The 8,980-nt window shown below is 38.5% G+C and overlaps 1 pseudogene; it reads left to right on the plus strand.

Moving 5' to 3' along the window:
- The first annotated feature begins 6,456 nt into the window (after positions 1 to 6,456).
- On the plus strand, positions 6,457 to 6,610 carry LOC136108949 (U2 spliceosomal RNA; annotated as a pseudogene).
- Positions 6,611 to 8,980: the final 2,370 nt, after the last annotated feature.

Consider the following 8,980-nt stretch of genomic DNA (forward strand, 5'->3'; position numbering starts at 1 on the left):
GCTTTCCAGCAGCCAGATCAGAGTTTCTGCCTCAAACACAAAAATAAGTTCTTATCTAGTGTGGGTGCACAGATCACTTGTGTGGGTGCACAGATCAGCTTGATACAAGTTTGGGACAAATCAGAGTGATGTGCCATATTTGCATGGCGGGGAGCAAACCGACAAACCTGTCTGGCAGTTCCAAGAGTTGTTAGATTGAAACATTATTATGCACAGGGGCAAGACTGCAACCAAACTGTCCAGAAGCATTTCGTAGTGAAGCAGTAGCTGATTGCTTCTTAGAAGATGAACAGACTTTCAGTAGTTCAGCTTCCTGCCTCCTCTGGAAGGGGGAATTCTTGGATAGCAAGGGGCTGCTGCATCCCTGGATGTCTGTGATGAAGGTCAGAGCAGCTGACAGGAGGAAAAAAAATGATAATAAAAAAATCACATGTGGCTCATCTCAACTCTCTGGTGTGCTAGCTGTAGGTGGCCCATTTAAGTCTGATGGGATTAGCTGGCTTCAGTGGGCTTGGCATCTGTGTGAGGAAGGTTAGACTTTTCCTTCAGTTCAGTCTGTCATACCTAGCTGGTCCTAATTACATTTCAATGATTGCATTCTCCCTCTTATACTTACCATTTCTTGGTTGAATATTGTGAGCTGTGTTATAAGGACGGATTTGTTAGATATTGCTCATGCTATTTGAGTGAGCCCTGGGACTTTTCCAGTGAAAGATAAGGGAAGAAAGGGACAGGGGAAAAAAGAAAACAATTGCAGGTCTTAATAACTAAGAAGGGTTAAACAAAGAGATGACTGCTGCAATGCCTAAATGTTTTTGGCATCCCTTTAATGTGAAGCCTTTTCATCTGAGTTATACCTTCAGAAGTCAGATCTTGCTAAACTCCCTTTGAGTTTTGTGCTTCCATTTCTGCTCTAATTACCTTTCTCAGAGTGAGATTGCTCTTCTGTCTTAGCAAAGGGGGATTTTTTAAATGCAATGTTGTATTTATATATATATATATAGAGAGAGAGAGTCAGATTCAAGTCTTTTGTTCTTGGCATTCACCATATGCTACTGTTTAATATTTAATCAGCCCCACCTCATCAGAAACACTGCTGGCCTCATTAGATAATTAATGGCTGCCTGCGTCTCATTTGCTTCAGTTGATACATCTGCAGCCAGTAATTAGAGCAGGAGTTTATTAGTTGCACTGGCTTAGTTTATTTGTGAAACAATCTCTCCTTTGATTGAAGCCGCTGGGATTGGCATATGTGGACAGCCTGCCTCCCTGTGCAGTAGGGCTCTTTTGTTTACATTTTTGCTCCAGTTTTGCAACACTGCACATCCTGGCAGCCCTAGGAACAGTTGGTGGTGAAGATTTGCCTTTTATAATTTAGGAGATAATTGGGTAATTCAATGCAGTAAAGCTACTGCAAGGCAATTCTGTAATTTTGGGGAAGGGTGAGGAGGGAAATCTGGTAGACAATTTCTTCATTTATAGTTTATAGTTTTTATTTTTTAGTTGTTTTTTTAAAATTTATTTTTCAAACATTTTAATAAAAATCATCTGGATCTGTGAAAGACGTGCGTGTAGCACGTGTTTGGCAAGCTTTTACTTCTTAATTTTCATCTTGATATATTAGCTAAAGTCAAGCTGCTTTTCTTAAATACTGGTGAGTGATCACATGCCAGTATCAGTAACCCGTCCTCCTTAGGGAATTCCAGGGTTAAACCTCTCTCCTTGGTCTGTCTCCTCATTTGCAAATGTATAAAATGTACTATGATATTTTCTTCTGGCCTTGTGAATTTATGACAAGTCTCTCACTGAGTAGTCTAAAGGAAAACCTTTATACAATTGACTATATTAAAATAATGAGGTGAATTGTTCCTGCCTCTAACAGAAAACACAGAATCTTCTCTTGTCAGGATTCAATCTCTGAAAGAGCCTTTCCTATTGTTATACCTCCTCAGGTACAACAGCAACCTGATTGTGGTTTCCTCTTTCTCTGAGAAAATAAGTCTTATAGCTGTTTCTCCTCCTCTTAAACAGTTTTCTGCACCAATGCTTATCAAGCCAGGCAGAAGTTTGAATAGGGAGCTGCTCTCTCCTCGTTGCCTGGTTTTGTCTTACATCTTTGCTGAGCAACTTGCTTTGACAGTGCCTTTGTGTCTATACATATTGCTGTGTCCACCTCTGGAACAGCATGTATGGATGTTGATAAGCCCCTAGCAACATAATGCAATTCCTGCAATTAAGTCTTATTTCTCTTATAGTACCTCTGTTTCTACCAGCACATGTGCCCCCAAAAGCATTTCCTACAGCTGCTGTGCTCTGGGCTGCTCTTTTCTCCTGCTTGTTGACCCTCCTAGAACCAGGAGAAGGCTATTGCAGGGCTTTCAGCAGGTCAATGATTTTTGCCTTCAGCCTTACTGCAAAATAAACAGGTTCTAGTCAAAATTTAAGCTACACCTTCTTTTTAACCTGTGTGCAAACCAGGTAAATTACTGCAGGCTGGAAGCATCCTCAGCCTCTAGAGAGCTGGGTTGAAATTAATCCTGGGTGAGTTATTCAGTTAAAGAGAGAAACGCTCTGATAAAACTTGGGGCCAACTCCCCACCCCTGTTCTTTTCATGCACTAGTGAAGTGTTCTTAGCTGTCTTTCCTGTGAAGCCTTCTTTCCACTATTTTGTGCATCTGTGTGGGGTTTTTCATTGGGTTTGGGTTGTTTGTTTTTCATTTTGTTTTGGGTTTGTTTCCTGTTTTGTGAGCCACACTGTGTGCTCATTCCAGCTATCTTGCTCCCATAACTGACTAATTTTTTTTTTCCCTCCTCTTTTTTCCTCTCTCCTTCTGATGTTGTTTAGAGATTTAACCCTGGAGAGGAGCTAGAATTCATGCTAACCACACCTTTAAGGGAATGGTACCAGGCAGTCTGGCTTCACAATTGGAAGGGATGTCAGCAAGCAATAGTTTTACTATAGCTCCAAGCAATGGTTTCCTTATCAGTCTTCAAAACATTAAAAAGTCTTTTCTTCTACTAGATAATCCTTTATCATGCCTCTGTAGCTCCACTTAGCCTACACTGCAGATTCAGTGTGTTTTGACAGTTCTGACCTGATGAAAGAGCTTGTGCTATGTTTGTAATTGATTGTACCCATAAATGACTCACGGACTCTATTTTGTCTCTGTTGTTCAGGGTGTCACTTGAGCTTTTTGTTTGTGATTTTCTGTTTTGATTTCTTCACAGTGAGAAAGGCTTTTGCAGAAACAAGTTTAGATTCTCATTCATAAGGTGTTGTTGGGCTGCCTCTGGAAACAGAGGAGGAAGCAGAGGCAGCTGCCAGTATTTGCTGAGCAGAGCAAGAGTCTAATGATCGCTGCTTGGGGTCCAGGGGTATCCACAGGCTGCCTGGGCAGTGCGGCCTGGAGAGCTGCATTGGTCTAGTTGGGTAATAAACTCTGCTTCTTTCAGACTTTTCCATGATTATTTCTGGTCAGTAATGGCATCCTGAACCTTGGTAATGGTTAAATTTACCATATTACTGGTACAGGGCTATCTACCAAATCGCATTTGGGTTAAATTTCTACATGGCAGTACTAGATGTGCATGCACAACTAATACTACTATCTATTTGGCTAGAACTGTAGGTATCTGTGTATATTGCCTGTACTGCTTCATGCATTCTGTGTATCTGAACCGATTCTGGATTTGCTAAATTTACCAAGACCCAGTTATTTTCTGAATCCTCCCAGAGTCTTATGAATAGTGTTTTAAATGTCAGGTTTTGAAGGCTGATTGTTTCATGGCGTTACATTCCCAGATCTTCAAAACAGGTTTTGAATATTTAACTTCCTAAGATGCATTCAAGAATTCTAATTTTATTTTCGAGTCCTAAACGCCGAGTTTTCTTTATGATTTGTTTACATGAGGACTTGTATTAGCTTAGAGGACTTTCATTATTGTGCATATATATAGTTATATTGTCCCTTTTTTCACCTTTGCATGATGAAGTGATGAAGTCAAAGGCAAGGGCACATGCTAGCTGGTTCTTCAGAGAGCCAAATGTTTTTTTCCCCTTTTCTCCTCTGACTTACACTTTGCATGGCAATTTATCCTTGTGTACCTTCTCTTCAGATATGGAAAGTGTTATTCTCCCATTTTATACAAGTCTCACAACAGAATTTACGAGACTAAAAAGCTGTTCTTAAAATTTCACTAGGAAATGAAAATTTTCCAGACTACTGCAGTCTGTTAGAAATGGTGTTTAAGGTAATATATAGATGGAAGCTATTGCCACAAGCTGAAATGTAAGAGAAATTTAGCTGACATATCATATAATAGCAAGGGAGACACTAGAACACACACTACTTCGATAACAAAATGATGAAAGGTTAAAATAAATCTCTCGATATGTGCCATTTTTGTCTTAAAACAGTCTAATTTCATTGTTGTCAAGTTTATATATTCAGAGTCCATCTCCTTTCAGTAATCTTGGGCTCGCCATTCTCTCCAAGGAACACAATTATGTTAGTTCCAAATAAGGGCTCTTTGATCTCTTTTCATTCCTGCTTTGTTTCTGCACAATGAAAGCGAGGGGAACTCAATTAAAGTGACTTAGTCTGGTCTCTTGACAGAAGTTGTTACAAGTGAAGGGTTTGATTCTCCCCTCAGTTAAACCTGTGTTTTGCCGGTGTAGCTACACTGACACTATCAGAGTTGCATTGATGGAAAGCTGGTATAACGGAAAAAAGGATCAATCCTGAAGTTTCTCCAAATAGGCCATTTGAACAAACCACGACTTTCTTTTTCTCAGCTGAACTGAAAGCAATTTAATTGGCTTTCAGCGTAGGCTGTTCAGTGAATGATTCCCAAACTGAAGGTGAGCACGCTTTCAACATGAAGAAGAGATGCATGTTTTTGAAAACACTTTTGTTTGTATTAATATCTGGTAATCTTATAAAAGTATATTTTAAAAAAGAATGTGCCCATGGCTATCACTGTTGCCAGACCTTAGAGCTCAGATTTTATATTTTTTTAGTGCCTTAAAGTCCCTGATCATGCACTGTGTGTTAGCAGCTTCTTTTTTTGAGAAAAGGCATGAATTTTCTGTGGTATGCACTCAGCTTTTATTTTCAACCCAGATAATATTTGCCATCCTCAATGTAGGTTTTTAGGTCTTAAGTCACTCTGTCTCTTGTAAAATCCAAAGATTTGCTAGAGCCTGCAGGGATTATGAACACTTGGTAATTACTCCAAAATAAAATATCTCTATTGATAAAATGGAAACCTTAAACATCACTGTATGTGTTGCTGTTCAGAAAGCAAGTACAGAGCACAAACATCGTTGGAACTTTGGAATATTCTGATGAAAATAGACTACATAACTCTTTATTCTTTGTGAAATACAGTAAAAGGTCATTAGTATTTTATATAACTGCTGATTTTTTGCATAATATTTGGCTTTCTCTTGTTTAGTTTCTAATTTGGGTATTAATCAGAGTATGTGCTATTGGAATATTTATTTGGAGAGATGATGTCTTTATAGAGACAACTTTGAAGAAATAAGAGTTAATCTGACTGCTGAGCATAGCTTTTTCAACTTGCTTTTGTCTAGGTTTTAGGTGGGTTTTGCCACCTCCACCTTTTATATGTGCATGTTTCTTAAATTTTTTTAGGTAAATATTTTTTACTAATTTATTAGCACACATTTATTTACACATATGCCCCATTAGATTTGGGCAGCACTGCCATGACTAAAAGAGCTCTGTTAATGCTATAAAAGCTGTCAAACACTTCTTTTCCTTTACTCTTATTTTGAGACAGTGGTTCCTAATGATATCATGTGGAGGGTTTTTGTCAGTCACTGGAGTTTTTCCATGCTCAGTTTTGCACCAGCCTTATTCATCCTACTAATGCTGCTGTGAATTTTGTGGTCCTTAGGTTCTCCAGTTATTAAAGATTCCTTGTCAAGCTTTATTTAGGAAATCATCTGATTTGGCTTCCTTTCGCTTCTCTCAGGATGCACTCATCCCCAGCGTGCAAACTGTTCAAAGCTGCTTTTGCCATTAGCTCTCAGAGGAACGAGAAATATGGTTCATATAGTCAGGTTAGTTACTGCCTCCGAACTGATTTTTCCTTTTAGCCTTCCCCTCTCCTGCCCTGGTCTCCACTCCTCTATAAGGCTGCCTGTCTTGACAAGACTAAGGATACACTTTTTGACACACAATATTGTAGCAGTAGTGGAGACTGCTGTCAGAAGGTCTTAAAAATTTCTACTTTGCTTTTCTGAAATAGTTCTCCCCCTTTTCTCTTGCTTCTGAGTAACAAAGATGAAAACAAAGGCCATGTTCTTGGTACCCAGCGGACTGAAATTACAAGCAGGCAAGAGAGGAAGGGCAAACAACTAATGTATGTGTTGGAGGTATTTTGTGTTCCTCTCCAACCCTATAGTCAATTTGGACTTGTCTAGAATGATCGCTTCTCAGCCTTTTGGCTAAGATCAAGTGTAGTATCAGAATGAATATAATGGTCTCTGGGATATTTGATCAATTCTTGTTTAAGTGAATTCTCTCCTTGGATTCAGAGTTGATTCAGTGATTAAGGAATACTTTAGATAACTCTGTTTCCTTTGTGCTTTTTTCACCACATGAAATTTCTAATGCTGAAGAAATGAGATGGTCTGAAACAGTCTGGTGAAAGGTATCATTTAGAAAATTAAAACAGGGAGACAGCAAAATCTCAAGTCTTCCAGAATGTATTTCACGATGATGATCTCCTGCTGGATCTGGATGCTGTTTCATACTGCACCTCAAGAAAACCTAGTATACAAAAGTTCATGAAAAATATCAAACAGACATTGGAAATCTCGACAGCCATGTAACAAGACTAGTACATTTTTAATATATGGCAAAAATGGAAATGATTCAATCAATGCTCTTTACCCTGTCGATAATTGAAGAACAGTAGGCCAGTCAATGAAATTAAAGGACAGAAAATCTTACAAAGAAAAGAAATTTAAGGGGTATTGACATCTTTTATGGCTTATAATATTCAGGGTCCAGGGCATCACATATTAAAATACAGCTGTGACTGAAATAAAGGGTACAGATAGCAGAGCTATTTATGATTTTTTTTAATCAGTATTATTTATTTATGAAATATGATTAGTCACAATGTGAGTGTTCGAGGAGATGGGGGTAACTTCCCTGTACTCCTGCCAGTTTTCTTGCTGCATTTTTCTTACCAGATTTCAGCATTCTAAATCCTGGGTCCAGTTAATGAGTCCCACCTTCAAGAAAGGCTCTCAGGAGCCAGATCTCCATCATCTTAGCTAAGAATTTGTACCCTGTTTTGGGTTGTGCTTGCTCTCAGCCTCCTCTCTACTGTGAGCTATTCAAACTGTTCCATTTTTATTTCTCACAAAGAAACTGAACAAATGTTTTTTATTTCCACCCATCGCTCCCTGCCCCCCTTCAAGAAAAAATATTTTTAAATCCTCTTTTTCTATGGCAAATGTTTTTCTATGTAATGAAAATCTTTTAATATTACTCTTTTAGGTGGCTTGCATACTGAGCTTTGACTATCTAACTGATTTGCTTATTAGTAAAATCCAGGATGAGAGACTTGTGTTTCAGAATCCTGCATTTTCAGTAGACCAAGAAAGTCACTTGCTTGCAGAGATCTGAATCTGATGATACGTAATTCTGGAGTGCAACATGAAGACATTGTGCACAGTAGAAGCTATGCTCTATGCTCACCAATTCTGCTCCACTGATTTAAACAGAAAATACCATCCTAAAAATGATGATGAGGAAAAAGATGAGTTATTACTCAGTTTTGCATATGTTCTTCCATATGCTAACAAGATGCAATTAGGTTAAGGTGAAGCCAAGGCATCATTTTGTACCTACCTAATTCTGCTTCTACCGATTTACCTGTGCACGGTGTGTATTTGCTCTGTCCTTTCTTTTTATCTGCTATGCACAATGTAGGTGCTGCTACAGGAGCAGCACAAATCCTTTTAGTCATGTGCAGCCTCCCATATATTTGGGCCTTACTGTACTACAGTTTTATCCCCTCCACACATATCTTTGGTTTTACCAAGCTCTCAAGAGGAGGTTTATCTTAAGCTCAGTGAAGTGGAGGTCTAAATTCTGAGCTGACTCTAAATCAATTCACACTTTCCTGGTAGAAAGAATGCCATTTGTGCCTGCAGTGGAGACAGTAGTCTTTTCAATATTAGTTAAATGTTTTATCCTTATTTATCTTATTTTAATTCAACAGTTCTAAAGTACTTTTCAAAGTAATCAGGTATGACAGTGCTGGGGTTAATTAACAGTTGGTATGCTGCCAGCAGCTTCCCCCTGATGGTATTGATGATGATACTGATCTTATCTGATATGCTTTGCTAGGAAAAAAATCCTCTAGAAAGAAGCAAAGACATTATGATATGAATGTGTAAGGACGGTAGGTGTCCTTCCTGCTGTTTTATGAATGTGTCTGAAGGATTTCCTTTGTGAGAGAGAACAGAAGCTCAGCCTAACCCTTATCTGTATTACACCACAAAAATCTATCTTCAAATGACATCAAACACTTGTCTTAAAACCACAAAGCAAAGAAGTATAAAACAGAGTCTGATAACTCATCTTACTGATTGCACTGAAGTAGTATCATCCATGTGAATTTTGAAGGTCACTTGCTATGTGAAGACACAAGTAGTTACTAACCACTGGCTATGGACTTGCTATATTTCAGTTTTGAATTGTCAGCTACTTGCATATACCGATGTTAAGGAGACACATACTGATGTCTTGGTGTTATGAGTCTGGAAGTTCTGCAAAATGCAGCAGTCTGGGAGGGGATTTCCATGCATTGCCACTATTTCTTTTGCAGTACAAGTTTTTTTCTGTTTCGTTTTCCTGCCACAAATGATATAGAAAATATGCCAATAAATCCTCCAATAAATTAAAAAATGAACACAAATTAGTCTCAGAGAAA

This window comes from Patagioenas fasciata, chromosome 15 (assembly GCF_037038585.1).
Source record: "Patagioenas fasciata isolate bPatFas1 chromosome 15, bPatFas1.hap1, whole genome shotgun sequence".
Lineage (NCBI taxonomy): Eukaryota > Metazoa > Chordata > Aves > Columbiformes > Columbidae > Patagioenas > Patagioenas fasciata.